General features: G+C 46.5%; 1 protein-coding gene across 2 annotated transcripts in view; it reads right to left on the minus strand.

The window, feature by feature from the left end:
• Positions 1 to 15947, minus strand: part of GOLM1 (golgi membrane protein 1) — a 1295551-nt gene that overhangs the window by 692682 nt on the left and 586922 nt on the right. The gene's annotated exons all lie outside the window — the stretch shown is intronic.

The raw sequence follows: 15947 nt of genomic DNA on the forward strand, positions 1-15947 counted from the left end.
AAAATTTTGAAATAGTCAGTTGCCTTTGTCTGGCATGAGATAAGCCATCTGGGCAGTGGTATTTAAGCTTGCACCCAGGAATATTATCTCTTGAGAGGGTACTAGGTTTGACTTCTTTTCATTGATTGTGTACCCTAGGCATATTAGAAGTATTTTCACAAACGCCAGATGCTGTAGAAGAATGTCCTTGTTCTCTGCTTGAATTAGACAGTTGTCCAAGTAAGGATATATTTGTATTCCTCTGTCTGCAGAATACAATTACTGGTGCCAGGCACTTTGTAAGACCCTGGGCGCAGTAGGTAAGCCAAAGGGCAGGCAGAGAATTGGTAATGCATTGAGCCAGCCTTGAATCTGAGGTATCTTCTGTATAACTGTCTGACTGGGACAAGCAGGTATGCCTCTCTTAGGTCTAGAGTTACCAGCCAAGCGTTCTTGCCCAGCATGGGCAGAAGCTGCTGCAAAGTCATCATCTTGAAATTTGGTATATCCAGGAATGGGATATGTCCAGTATTGGTCTCCAGGTCTTGTCTTTTCTGGGTACCAAGAAAGTACAGTTTTGTACCTACCATAAATGTAGATGTCCGAGAGACATGCAACTGCAGTCATAACATGTGGGTTTGTCCTGCCTCAGGCAGCCCTCTGTCGGCCGGATTCCAAAGTCTGGGTCCGACGTCGGCTGATGTTGCATTTCTCTCCGACTTCAGAGCAGCTGGAGTATATAGGCATCAGCCGACGCCATTTTCTTCAGTGTTTCTTGCCCCAGATGCCAGGTGCCCTCCAAGGAAGGCTGTAATCAAACTGGAAGACAAAAACAGGATTCCAAACAAATACATGAGCAATAAAACAAATACACCATAACAGATATCCCCAGCTAAGAGAGAGGGGGACAGGAGTGGACCCTAAGCATAGAGGGGTATGGAGGGAGGGAAAACCCGACTGCAGTTGCAGTCTCTCGGACATCTACATTTATGGTAGGTACAAAACTGTACTATGTCCTTCAAGAATGCAACTGCAGTCATAACATGTGGGTAGAATACCATAGCTTAGCTGGGGGAGGAGGTATGCTCTAGGAGAGTGATGGTGTGGCAATTAAACCCTGCAGGACTGCCAAAGCAAAGCCTGCTCTGGATCTGGAATATATGGGGAGATTGTAGTGTTTTGAGAATGTATGCATGGAGCTCCATGTAGCAGCTTCTAGAATGTCCTTTGTAGGCACCCCTCTTAAAAATGCTGTAGAGGTGGCTGTAGCTCTGGTGGAATGTGGTCTGACATAGGCTGGAACAGTCTTTCCATGAAAGGAATAACAGAATCTGATGCAATGTCCAATCCATTTAGAAATAGTCTGTTTTGAGATTGCTTTTCCTTGGACTGCAGGGGCGTAAGCTACAAAAAGCTGTTCAGACTTCCTACTGGCCTTGGTTCTGTTCAGGTAGTATCGAAGTTGTCTATGAATGTCCAAGGTATGTAAAAGCCTTTCCCCCTTATTCTCAGGATTGGGGAAGAAGGCAGGCAGATGAATGGCTTGATTTAGAGAAACCCTAGATACCACCTTTGGCATAAAGGTAGGGTTGGTCCTTAATGAAACCCTGTCTCTGTGGAAAATAATAAAGGGTGGTATTGCCATTAGGGCCTGTAGTTCCGAAACCCTTCTTGCTGAGGTAATTGCCAACAGGAAAGCTGTTTTCCATGAGAGAAATTGCAAGTCAACTGAAGCTGCTGGCTCAAAAGGAGGTAGAGTCAGTTTTCTAAGACAAAATTGAGGTCCCAGGCTGGCACTGGGGCCTTTCTTGGTGGCTTAATGTTCTTGATTCCCTGAGGAATTGTCTTAGTAAGGGGTGAGAAAAACAGGAGGATCAGTGTTGTATCTAGCTGAAATGGCAGATGCATGTATTTTTATTGATGAATATGAGAGGCCACTCTGTAACATATCTGCCAAATATTCCAAGATAAGTGGGATGTTCAGTAATGATGCATCATGCCCTTTGCTGGTATTCCAATTGCTGAATCTTTTCCACTTGGCTAAGTAGATCTTTCTGGTGGGCGGTCTTCGAGCCTCTGTTAGTATCCGCTGAACTTCCTTAGAGAGGTAAGTTGAATTTATTTATGGGATCTCCCAGGCTGTTAGCTGCAGAGTCTGAAGGTTTGGATGCAGTGTTTCGAAATTGTGCTGAGTCAAAAGTAGAGGCCACTGAGGGAGGGCCCACCTCCTGGTGTGACATATGCTCCGTAGTAGTGGGTACCAGTGTTGTCTTGGCCAATCCGAGCTATTATGATTCCCTTGGGCTTCTCTGCTTTGATCTTTAGTAATACTGAGGTCATCAGTGGCAGAGGTGGGAATGCATAGATTGCTAGGGAGCTCCAGTTGAATGAAAGAGCATCTATTTTCCAAGCCTTTGGATGGTATGTCCTTGTGCAAAATTTTGGTAGTAGATGATTGAGGTGAGAGGCAAATAGGTCCACTTCTGGCTTGCCCCATGTCGAAGTGAGTTGTCTGAAAGCCTTCGGATGCAACCTCCACTCATGTGGATCTGTGAAATTCCTGCTTAGGCTGTCCGCCAACACATTGTCTTTTCCTGGAACAAACTGTGATTGTAACTGGATGTTTAGACTCAGTGATTTCTCCCAAAGCTGCATTGTCAGTCTGCAAAGGGGATAAGAGTGAGTGCCCCCCTGCTTGTTTATGTACCACATCACAGTGGTGTTGTCTGTCCGTATCATTAAGTGACCTTGCTGGAGTTGGTTTTGAAAAGCCTCGATAGCATGCATTACTGCCAGCATTTCCTTTTGATTTATATGCAGATGTGTTTCCTTTGGAGACCATTGTCCTTGTATACATCTGCCTTCCATGTGTGCCCCCAATCCGAGGTCTGAGGCGTCTGTAGTGATGGTCTGTGTTATCTGTGGTTTTTTGAATGACAAACCTGTGTTTTCCCTGCTCACCGAAGCCCACCATAGGAATTCCTTTTGTAAGCATGGAATGAGTGGTATGATTGTCTCCAAGTTGTTGCTGTGCTGAGACCAAACGCTTTTTAGGTACCATTGAAGCTTTCTCATGTGTAGTTTTGCTAATGGAACCAGTAGAATGCAGGATGCCATGTAACCCAGGGCCTGTAGGAATCTCCTTGCAGTCATCTGGGTGAGTTTTGCTAAATCTTTGAAGTATTGAGTTAACTTCTCTTGCTTGTCTTCTGTCAGGTAAGCCATTTGAGAGGCTGTGTCTAGTTTGGCTCCTAAGAAGATTATTTGCTGGGATGGCTGCAGTCTTGACTTTTGGAAGTTGACTGTGTATCCCAGAGCATCCCAGAGCTTGAAGTAATCGTATGACATATTCCAGATTTTTTGTCAACATCAGTTTGTCGTCCGATTGTATGAGGCAGTCGTCCAGGTACGGGTAAATTTGTATACCCTGGAGCCTGCAATGAGCAATTACTGAAGCCAGGCATTTTGTAAACACTCTGGGCGCAGTAGATAAGCCAAATGGCAATGCTAAGAATTGATAATGCTCTGGCCCTGCAAGAAATCTGAGGTATCTTCTGCAACTGTGTCTGATAGGGACATGCAGGTATGCCTCCTTGAGGTCCAGAGTAATCAGCCACGACTCCTTGCCCAGCATGGGAAGGAGTTGCTGCAGAGTCAGCATTTTGAACTTTGGTACTATGAGAAAGGTGTTTAATGTGGACAAGTCCAGTATTGGTCTCCATTGAGTTTCTTTTCTTGGAACAAGGAAAGTACAGTTTTGTACCTACCATAAATGTAGATGTCCGATAGGCATGCATCTGCAGTCCTTTCAAATGGGTTGTCCTGTCGTCAGGCAGCCTTTCGGTCGGCCGGATTCCAAAGTCTGGGTCTGGCCTCGGCTGGTGTTGCACTTCACCCGACGTCATAGCTGCAGTTCTTCGGGTATAAAGGCATCAACCGACGCCATTTTCCTCAGTGTTTCTTGCCCCAGATGCCAGGTGCCCTCTAGGAAGGCTAAATTTGGATAAATGCAAATGGTTCCAAATAGTAGAGAGCAAACAAAAATAAGCATGTATGTACATATATACAAACAAATACACCATAATAGATTCCCCCAGCTAGCTACAAGATGGGCAAATACCCTAGGAGTACCACAGAGGGGAAGGAGGGTTGGTAATCCTGACTGCAGATGCATGCCTATCGGACATCTACATTTATGGTAGGTACAAAACTGTACTATGTCCTTCAAGGATGCATCTGCAGTCCTTACAAATGGGTAGAATACCATAGCCAAACTGGGGGAGGAGGAGAAATAAGATTATGGTGTAGTTAAGATCCCTTGCAAAACAGCAGTGGCAAAACCTGCTCGGGATCTGGAATATAAAGGTAGATTATAATGCTTGGCAAATGTATGCACGGAGCTCCAAGTAGCAGCCTCTAAAATGTCTTTGGTAGCCACTCCTCGAAGAAAAGCTGTGGTAGTGGCTGTAGCCCTTGTAGAGTGAGGCCTGATGTTTTCTGGAGTTTTCTTCCCATGGTAGGAGTAACAAAATCTAATGCAATTTCCTATCCACTTGGAGATTGTCTGTTTTGAAATTGCTTTTCCTTCCATTCCTGTTGCATATGCTACCAGTAGCTGGTCAGTTTTTCTATTGCCCTTGGTCCTGTCCAGGTAGTAGCGTAATTGTCTATGTACATCCAAGGTATGCAACAGTCTTTCTCCCTGTTCTGTGGGTTGGGGAAGAATGTAGGTAGGTGGATAGCCTGATTTAAAGATACTCTGGAAACCACCTTTGGCATAAACGTAGGATTTGTCCTCATGGACACTCTATCTTGATGGAAGATCAGGAAGGGCTGTACTGCCATTAATGCCTGTAGCTCAGATACCCTTCTTGCTGAAGTGATTGCAAGCAGGAAAGCAGTTTTCCATGAAAAGTATTGTAATTCTGCTGTTGCTGCTGGTTCGAAAGGAGGGAGTGTTAACTTTTCTAGCACAAAGTTCAAGTCCCATGCTGGCAATGGTGGCTTCCTAGGTGGTTTTACATTTTTAATTCCTCTCAGAAACTGCCTGAGTAGAGGATGTGAGAAGACTGGAGGGTCCAAGTCGTATTCTGCTGAAATAGCTGATGCATGAATCTTAATGGAAGAATAGGACAGACCGTTGTGGAAGAGCTCTGCCACTCTGGAATCATAGATAAACTTACTAAGCTGGGCATTAATCCCTACATCACCCAGTGGGTTGCTAACTGGCTTACTGATAGAACCCACACTGTAAAAGGAGCCGACTCCAAATCCAGCTCCAGACAAGTGACAAGTGGAGTACCTCAAGGTTCAGTCCTGGGACCGCTCTTGTTTGGCATCTACTTCTCTGAAGTACAGACCAACACTAAGGGACTCTGGCTAACAAAGTTCACAGATGACTGCAAACTGGGAGCCATTATTGAATCCCCAAATGATGTGGATACTCTACAAAAGGGCCTTACAGAAACAGATGCTTGGTGCCAGAGCCATGGGCTCAAGCTCAATGCCAAGAAATGTATGGTTATCCCCTTTGGGAAAAAACATGTATCCGTGAATTACCATATAGGTGGCAGTACACTAAACACCGAAAGTGTGATAAGAGACTTAGAGACACAGGTGGACAGTGGTCTCACCTTCGATAACCACATCGCCACAACAGTCAGGAAATCCTTCTATGTGGCACACCTCATCACTAAGGGCTTTTTATCCAGAAAAAAGGAGGTCATTGTCCCACTGTACTCATCCATCATTAGACCCATTATAGAATACAATGCCCCATTTGGTATGTACCTCTCAAGACATCTGCAACAACTGGAAAGGCCACAGAAATACCTCACTAAAAGAATCACAGGCCTAAAGCAGATGCCCTACGCTGTCTGCCTTAAAAAAACTCCAGCTATACTCTGTCACATATCGTCTACTCAGAGGCGATCCCTGCTTAACATACAAGGCCATGTCAAACCCAGAGCTGTTGGACATGCTACACTTAAAGAAATCCCAACCCCTCAGAGCCACACGCTCCTGGGATCTAAACCTTGTCATCACAATAAACAAAATATGCTGGAGGGATAGGTTCCTGACCCAGAGACTCCCCAGACTCTGGAATAGATTGCCCATACATGTCAAGCAGAGTGCCTCTTTGGCCCTCTTCAAAAGGAACCTTGACGATTGGATGGGAGAAAGGAAATTCACCCCGGGGATCCTGTCAGTCGCCCTGCTAGACATGGGTCCAGGGAAGTAAATAGTGTGGGAAGAAATAGCCAGGGAATTGTTATGGCTAAGCTTGTATAGGCCCTAGGGCTGATAGCCTAGTACCAACCTATGAACCTAAGTATTCCAGGATGTTGGCTATGTTTACCAGTGACACATTTTCTCCTTTTGCAGTACTCCAAATGTGATATCTTTTCCATTTTGCTGAATAATTTTTTCTTGTTGAGGGTCTGCAAGCCTCCAAGATAATGTCTTTGACCCTTTGGGATAAATTTGGGTTATTTGGTCTTATGCAATGTTCCAGGCAGTCAGCTGCAGTGTTTTCAGGTTTGGATGCAGGGTGTTGTAGTTGTTCTGTGTCAACAGCAAGGGAACTAGGGGTAGAGGCCATATTTGTTCCCGAGACATGCTCCTCAGTAATGGATACCAATGTTGTCTTGGCCAGTCTGGAGCTATCAGGATCCTTGGACGGTCCTCTTTGATCTTCAATAGCACCTTGTGCATCAAAGGAAGTGGTGGGAATGCATATGCTGTCAGGTTTTTCCAACTGAAGGATAGGGAGTCCACTCTCCAAGCAAGTGGGTGGTACGTCCTTGTGCAGAATTTCTTCAGTTGGTGATTGAGTGGGGATGCAAATAAGTCTAGTTCTGGTAGCCCCCATTTTCTTGTAATGGTTTTGAAGATGTCCGGATGCAGCATCCATTCGTGGGCATCCGTGGTAGTTCTGCTTAGTATGTCTGCTAGAATGTTTTCTTTTCCTGGTACAAAAATTGCTTGTAACTGAATGTTGTAGCTCAGGGCCACATTCCAGAGGTCCATTGCCATCCGACATAGAGGGTACGAATGTGTGCCTCCTTGTTTGTTGATGTACCACATAACTGTGGTGTTGTCTGTCCTTATTAACAGTTGACCTTGTCGAAGAAATGGTCTGAATGTCTGGATTGCCAGTTTTACTGCCAGCATTTCCTTTTGATTTATGTGTAGGTGCAGCTGGTCTTGAGTCCATAAGCCTTGTATGCACTTGTCCAGCATGTGGGCCCCCCAACCGAGGTCTGAGGCGTCCGTTGTAATGGTCTGGCTGGGTTGAGTGCTGTGGAAGGGCAGTCCTTTGTTTGCTTGACAGGCCTGAGCCCACCATTGGAATTCTTGCTTCAGGCATGGGATTATTGGAATTTGGGTTTCTAGGCTGTGCTTGTGCTGAGACCATAAATTCCTTAGGTACCACTGTAACTTTCTCATATGTAGTCTGGCATGTGGGACCAAAATTATGCAGGATGCCATGAAACCCAAGGCTTGCAGGACTTTTCTTGCTGTTAGCCGGTTCTGCTTTGTTAATGCCAAGAAGTAGAGAGGGAGTTGCTCCTGTTTTTCTACTGTTAGGAATGCCATTTGTCTTGATGTGTCCAGCTCTGCACCCAAAAAGGTTATCCTTTGGGATGGTATCAGCCTTGACTTTTTTGTATTGACTGTGTATCCCAGGGCTTGCAGTAGATAAATGACTCTTTTCAAGTCTTCTGCTAGCTTGTTTTTGTTGTCCGCTTGTAACAGGCAGTCGTCCAGGTAAGGGTAGATTTGGATTCCCTGAAGCCTGCAATGAGCAATTACTGATGCCAGGCATTTCGTGAACACTCTGGGCGCAGTAGATAAGCCAAAGGGCAATGCTGAGAATTGATAATGCTCTGATCCTGCAAGAAATCTGAGGTATCTTCTGCAATTTGGTCGTATGGGGACGTGCAGGTATGCCTCTTTGAGATCTAGAGTTACCAGCCAACACTCCTTGCCCAACATGGGAAGAAGCTGCTGTAAGGTCAGCATTTTGAATTTTGGGACAATGATGTATGTGTTTAAAGCGGACAGATCGAGAATAGGTCTCCATTTGTTTTCTTTTCGTGGTACCAGGAAGAGCCTGGAGTAAAATCCTTGGCCTTGCTCGATAGATGGTACTTTTTCTACAGCTCTCATCCTTAGTAAGTGAGTTATTTGTTTTAGAGCTTCTGTCTTTTGATTTGGAGGTAGGTTTGGAATTCCTCTCTTCCTTGGTAGAGTATGGAAATGAAACCTGTAACCTTTGTCTATTGTCTGTAAAATCCACTTGTCTCCTGTGATGTAATGCCAGTTTACTGAAAATAAGGCTAGCTTCCCGCCTAAGGGTGCTTCTAGTTGTTCCCTGGTAGGCGGTGCCAGAGCCAAGTCACTGTGATTGTCCTGTAGTGTGTCTGTGGCTGTACCTCGTTGGTTGTTAGCCTGCCACTGACATCCCCTGTAGGCACCTCTGGATTGACCTCTGCCTCTTGAACGCCTATTCCTGCCTCTCTGTGCTTTAGAGGAGTCTGGAAAGGACCAATTCTTGGAGGGCCAATTCCTGCTAAACCTTGGAGGTTGGACCTGTAAGAAATCTTTGACTGTCTAGACAGATTTTGCTTTCTCTTCCATCTTCTTCAGCACCTGTTGTGCAGGAGAGCCAAACAAGTTGATCTTGTCCATGGGAGCATCTAGTAGCTTTGATTTGACATGGTCCGGTAAGGCCTGCTCTTTTAACCATGCATGTCTTCTGATCACTGTGCCAGTCATGGCTGATCTAAAGGAAGCCTCCAGTGCATCATAGCCGCATTTTAAGGAATGATTACTGACCTGCTGAATGTTATGTACCATTTCCTGAACAGATTTTTTGTCTAATGGTTCATCTGAGGACAGCTTTTTAGTTAATTGGTCTAACATAAATTCCTGATACTGGATCATGTGGAATTGACAGTTCAAGGCCCTAGCTGAAAGAGTAGCAGAAGTGTAAACTTTTTTACCCCATCTCTCTAAGGCCCTGGATTCCCTTTCAGAGGGGAGGGGGTTCTTGGTAGAGGCAGCTGCTACAGCCTTGGGTCCCTGGGATATAGTTTCGGGATCTGCAAAAGGGGCCTTATACAAATGATAATGAGTGTCCGGAACCCTGTAGTACCTATCGGGCTTAGCAGGGGCTGGAGGAAGAGAGTCAGGAGCAGTACAAGCATCATTGAAAGCATCATCCACAACAGTAAGTACTGGAGGAATGGCTAAAGGCCTATGCTGTGGCAAATGCAAAAAGGTTCTAAACCTTTTCCTAGAGTCTGAAAAATCCTGGCCCTGCCATTGAAATTGTTCCCTCATAGCATGCAAGGTTTCACCAAAAGAAAATTCCTCAGGCGGAGAGGCAGAAGGAATGGACTCTTCTGCATCAGAGTCCTCATAAGGAGAGAAGGGGGCCTCTGGAGGGTCAGTATTATCTGATTCATCAGAGGAGCCATCTGAAGAGACTGGCTCAGGGGGGTCTACTCTAGTCCTCTTCTCTGGAGGTGGGTGAGAGGCCCTGTCTTGGTGTGGTTGAGATCCCCGGATCAAAGAAATGAGATCCTCTGCAAGACTAAGCATTTGAGAACTAGAACTGGGCCTGTGAGAGGGGGTCTTAACAGGCACAGTTTTGGTAGTTTTTGCTGCTTTAGCCCTGGCAAAGGCCTTAATCGACATGGATGCAGGAGGCCTAGCAGCTCCACATGCAGGGGTAGAAATATCCAAAGGGATAGTATCTGATAAATCCTCAGAACCTGCAGGAGCAGGTGGGATTTCTGTAGCAGATTCAGCCAAACTGGAAGAGGCCTCGGTAAGTGGCAAGCTTTCGGCCGAAGGAAGAACCATGGACTCGGTTTCAGCCGAAACCGAGACACTCGCGGTTGGCTTAACCGCGGTTTCCGCGAGTGTCGGTCCTTTTCTTTGCGTTTTTAGAAATTTGCGTAGTCGGAGTATCCGACGGCATAATATAGGCAAAATCGGGGCCGAAAAACTCTTCAGCAAATTCAGACCGACGCCTAAGCGTTCGTCGGTTGAAAGAAGCACAGGCTAGACAAGCTGCTACGTCGTGGTCTGGGCCTAAGCAAGGTAAGCAGTAAGAGTGGAAATCTTTATGAGGTAGTTGTTTCCCACAATTTAAACAGTTATTCACTTTTTCTGACATCGGCTGAGGCAAGAAAGAGTCCCCAACGGGGTACTCAGCTTTTTAGAAGTCTTCGGTAGTAGTAGAAGTATTCGGTAGTAGTAATCTCTGGTTCTGACCGACCGGCACTTGCGAACAGCTTCTGCTTGAGCCACGGCAAGAAAGACTGAGGAAAATGGCGTCGGCTGATGCCTTTATACCCGAAGAACTGCAGCTATGACGTCGGGTGAAGTGCGACACCAGCCGAGGCCAGACCCAGACTTTGGAATCCGGCCGACCGAAGGGCTGCCTGACGACAGGACAACCCATTTGTAAGGACTGCAGATGCATCTTTGAAGGACATCAGTCTTGAGTAAAATCCCTGTTCTTGTTCTTGTTGTGGAACTCTTTCTATTGCTTTCATTTGAGTTAGCAGAGAGATTTGCTTGATAGCCTCTGCCCTTTGATGTTGTGGTAGATTTGGCATGCCTTGTTTTCTTGGTAGGGTATGAAAATGAAACCTGTACCCTCGGTCTATAATGTCCAAAATCCATTTGTCCTTTGTCAGTCTGTGCCAGTTTTCTGCAAACAGAGATAATTTTCCTTCAAGGGAGCTTCTAGTTGTTCCCTGGTAGGCGGTAGTAGAGGTAAGTCATTGAGATTGTGGTTGTTGGGCAGGAGGAACCCTTGCGTCACCTCTTTGGTTTCCTGGCTGCCATTGACGTCCCCTGTAAGGGCCTCTGTATTGGCCTCTTCCTCGGCCACGTCTGTTCTTACCCCTTTTAAACTTTTCTGGATTAGGAAAGGACCAGTTTTTTGAAGGCCAATTCCTACTGAATCTGGGGGGTTGAACCTGGAGGAAATCCTTTACAGTTTGAACTGATTTTGCTTTTTCTTCAATGGTCTTTAGCACATCCTTAGCATTTGCACCAAAAAGCTTGTTCTTTTCCAGAGGTGCATCCAGAAGTTTTGCTTTTACATGATCTGGTAGAGGTTGATCTTTTAACCAAGCATGTCTTCGCATCACTGCCCCTGTCATAGCTGTCCTACATGAAGCTTCCAGTGCATCATATCCACACTGCAGGAAGTGATTGCTTACTTGCTGAGTGTTATGTACAGCTTCCTGCAAAGTCTTCCTGTCTAAAGGATCAGGAGAAGCTAGTGTTTTTTGTAAATCTTCTAAGAGATAATCCTGATATTGGAACATATGAAAAAGGCAATTTAAAGCTCTCATAGATAAAGTAGTGGAAGTGTAAACCTTTTTACCCCATCTCTCTAAAGACCTTGCCTCCCTGTTGGAGGGCAAAGGATTTTTAGAGGTGGAGGCTGAAACTCCTTTAGGCCCCTGTGAAATAGTTTCCAAATCAACAGTATGGGCCCTGAATAAATGGGAATGAGTTTCTGGGACCCTGTAATACCTGTCTGGCTTGGCTGGTGCAGGAGGGAGAGTATCAGGGGTAGCACTAGAATCAGAATGCAAATCAGAACATCACGTACAGGAGGGATAGCTAAGGGCCTGTGCTGAGGCTTCTTAAGGAAAGTCCTAAGGCGTTTCCTGGAATCAGAATATTCTTGGCCCTGCCACTTGAAATGTTCCCTCATGGTGTGCAGAACTTCCACAAAGGAAATATCCTCAGGAGGGGAGGCCGAAGGAATGGAATCTTCTGCATCTGAGTCCTCATAGGTCTGGAAGAGCTCTTCCTGGCTATCAGAGTGGACAGAGCCCTCAGAGATTCATCTGAAGGAGTAGGTTCAGAGGTTTCAACCCGGGGCCTTTTATCAGGAGGAGGCTGGGATGCTCTCTCTGGATGGGTCTGTGAACCTCTAATCATGGAAATTAAATCAGCAGCCATGGACATAATTTGTGTCTCTGGAGTCGGCTGAGGTAAGGATCTAGAAGTAATATGCTTTGTTTTGCTGGCTGCCTTAGCCCTAGTGTAGGCCTTAATAGACATGGCCATAGGAGGCCTGGCAGCTCCACGTGCAGGAGTGACCTTGTCTACAGCAATGGTCTCGGGCATCTCCTCTGTTTCGGTATCCGGAGGAAAATCTATAACTGGCGTCGGAGTAATGTCTGGAATCGGAGTCGTTGGTACTGCGGTGTCTTCGGTTCGGAGCGGTGGAGAAACCGTCTCAGAGAGAACCGGAGCACTCGCGCTAGGTTTTGGAGTGGAGTCGGTAGTAGACGCGGGCCGAGGATGTCGGTCCCGGTCTTTTCGCTTTTTGGGAGTTTGCGATGTCGGAAGATCCGACGGCATGGTATAAGCAAATTTATCGCCGAAAAAGTCTTCAGCGAACTCCGCCCGGCGCCTGAGAGTGCGCTTGTTGAAGAGAGCACAGGCTACACAGGCCGAGACGTCGTGGTCTGGGCCCACAAAAAAGACAATTGTTAACTTTTTCAGTAATTTCTGACATCAGCTGAGGCAAGAAAAGGTCCCCAATGGGGTACTTAGCTTTTTTGATGACTTCGGAATCGTAGAATACAGGAGCTGACCGACCGGCACTTGCGAACTGCTTCTGCTTCGGGCACCGCGCGGCAAGAAAGACTGAAGAAAATGGCGTCGGCTGATGCTTATATACTCCAGCCGCTCTGACGTCGGAGAGAAATGCGACATCAGCCGACGTCGGACCCAGACTTTGGAATCCAGCCGACCGAGGGCTGCCTGAGGCAGGACAACCCACATGTTATGACTGCAGTTGCATTCTTGAAGGACATCAGTCTTGAGTAAAATCATTGTCCCTGCTCTTGCTCTGGTACTTGTTGAATGGCCCCCATGTCCATGAGGGATGAGACTTGTTTTTGTGCCTCTGCTCATTGATTTTTTGGCAGATCTGGCAGCCATTTGCGTTTGGCAGGGTATGGAAACAGAACTTGTAACCCTTGTGACACGATATTTAGAACCCACTTGTCCTGGGTTATAAAGTGCCAATTTTGAGAAAAAAAGTGCTAATTTTCCCCCTAAGGGTGCTGCCAGAAGATAAGTGCTTGGTGCAGGCAGGGGGTAGCCATTGGGACTGTTTCCTGTATGGTTGTGATTTGTCTTCTCCAACTTTGGAGGTAGAAGCACCCCATTGCTTTGACCTGTAGAAACCTTGCACCTGGGATCTGCCTCTAGGGCGTCTGGATCTGCCCCTTTGAGGTCTGTCTGAAACAGGAAAGGACCAATTCTTTGTAGGCCAGTGTCTACTAAACCTAGGTGGCTGTATTTGTAAAAAATCTTTGACAGTTTGAACAGATTTAGCTTTGTCCTCCATTTTCTTTAACACCTCCGCTGCCTTAACACCAAACAAAGTATCATGCTGTAAAGGTGCATCTAATAATTTAACTTTGACATGATCAGGCAGATTTTGTTCCTCTAACCAAGCATGCCTCCTAATTACAGAACCCGTAACTGTAGCCCTGCAGGAGGCCTCCAAAGAATCAAAACCACATTGCAAAGTATGCTTTCCAACTTGTTCAGCTGCATGCAATAAATCCTGCATTTCCTTGTTTCCTGCACATTCAGAGTTTAATAACATTTTCTGTTTAAGCAATACCATGACATGTTGCTGATATTTGAGCATATGAAATAAGAAGTTATGTACTCACCATAACGTTCCATCTGAGTAGGTGGCTTCATTTGTCTGCAACCTGTGGGTCTTGGATCCGATATCGGATCCGAGCCGGCAACTTGTTTCATAGCTAATGGATCCGAGCTCCTAGCTCCTCCCCTCACACATAATCCCCTGCCAACCCTCCATGACCTCAGATCAAGTTTGCCCCTCTATATGTACCCAAAAAGGGTATTCCAATAAAACAACTCACATAGATCCACTGAAGGCCAGGGGGAAGGTGGGGGGGATGGTTGCAGACAAATGAAGCCACCTACTCAGATGGAACGTTATGGTGAGTACATAACTTCTTAATCTGAAGTAGGGACTTCATTTGTCAGCAACCTGTGGGACAGAGTCCCCAGCTACCTGAATCTTGGGTGGCCATCATGGAAGGATATTGCGGAGCACCGCAGAGCCAAAGGATGCTCTCCCTCTAGAAATCACGTCCAGTTTGTAGTGGTTAATAAAGGTATGAGATGAGGCCCAAGTGGCTGCCGAACAAATATCATCCAATGGAACTCTAGATTTGAAGGCCGCAGAAGTAGAGATGGAACGAGTGGAATGTGCGCAAACTCCTTCAGGTGCGGGTATCCCAGAAGCTTGGTACGCTAACAGGATACATTGGGAAATCCAGCGTGACAGGGAGATTTTTGGTACTGCTTTCCCCAAATTAAATTTGGCAAAGGAAATGAACAGCTGGATTGGCTGTGACCAGCTGTTCTACGAGTATAAAAACGCAGCTGCCTATGAACATCTAACGAATGCAGCTTGTACTCTCCTTTATTCTGAAAATTAGGAAAGAAGACCGGTAGATTTATGGATTGATTTATATTGGTTTCTGATGCTATTTTGGGAAGGAAGGCAGGATTGGTCCGGAGGTACACTCTGTCCGGATGAAAGATCAAGTAAGGAGGTTTCACAGAAAGAGCTTGAAGCTCCGAAACTCTTTTCGCTGAAGTAATGGCTACAAGGAATGCTGTTTTCCAGGACAAGTACTTGAGATCCACTGAAGCAGCAGGTTCAAATGGTGGAGCAGTCAGGGCTTGAAGAACTAGTGAAAGATCCCAAGGGGGTACAACTTCTTTTATAGGGGGTCTAAGCAAAAAGGTGCCCTTGAGAAAGGTTTTACACAATTTGGCCAACATCAAGGGCCCTGTGTCATGTCCCACATGGTAATGGGAGATGGCAGCCAATTGCACTTTGACAGTTGAGCAACTAGCGCCTTCCTGAAAAAGTTCGGTTAGGAAGTCTAATATGGATGGAAGAGGAGCCGTAAAGGGATCTAGATTATGATGCTCCGCCCAGACGGAGAAACGTTTCCATTTACTGCGGTACACTTTCCTGGTGGAAGGTTTATGCACTGCCACGAGGATGGCTTTGACTGGTGAAGAGATACCGGGAGTCCTAACTAGGAGTGGAACTGGAGCAACCAAGCCGTCAGCTTCAGACTGTCCAGATTTGGGGTCGGTAAGCCCGACGGATGGGAGATTAGATCTGGACTGGGATCCAGAATCCAAGGGGGATTCACTAGATGAGACCACAGGTAAGGGAACCAAATTTGCAGAGGCCAGAATGGGGCAATGAGGATCATCCTGCTCCCCAACCGTGAGGCTTTCTGTAAGAGCTGCAGCATCAGGGGTAGAGGAGGGATAGGCATAAAGTAGACCGGGTGGCCAAGCATGCACCAGAGCGTCTCTTGGGGTTTCCCCTGGAGAGGGAATCAGAGCGAAGAAATTGCCGGATTTGGTGTTTGAGGGAGAGGCAAAAAGATCGCAGCAGGGTTGCCCCCATATTGCGAATATCTGCTTCGCTACTAGTGGGTTGAGAGACCACTCGTAAGGGGTAAGAAGGGTGCGGCTGAGTTTGTCCGCTAGGATGTTGGCCTGGCCCGGAATGTGCGTTGCAATCAGAAAGCGGTTGGTGGAAATCGCCCATTCCCACACTCTCATGGCTTCGCGGCATAGAGGGTAAGACCTGGTTCCCCCCTGTTTGTTGATGTACCAGACAACTGACATGTTGTCCGACTGAATTGCAATCGTTCCTACGGGGAGGAGATTCTGAAGTGCTTGCAACGCGTACAGCACCGCTCTCATCTCCAGAACGTTGATATGCAGGGAGGTCTCTGTATCATTCCACGTGCCTTGGACGGTCCTGCCTGAATAATGCCCCACCCGAGGCGGGAGGAGTCTGTGGTCACCGTGGCGAGAGGGGGAGAGGTGCAGAAGGG

The sequence above is a fragment of the Protopterus annectens genome, chromosome 2.part0, assembly GCF_019279795.1.
Source record: "Protopterus annectens isolate FY-2018-M chromosome 2.part0, PAN1.0, whole genome shotgun sequence".
Classification (NCBI taxonomy): domain Eukaryota; kingdom Metazoa; phylum Chordata; order Ceratodontiformes; family Protopteridae; genus Protopterus; species Protopterus annectens.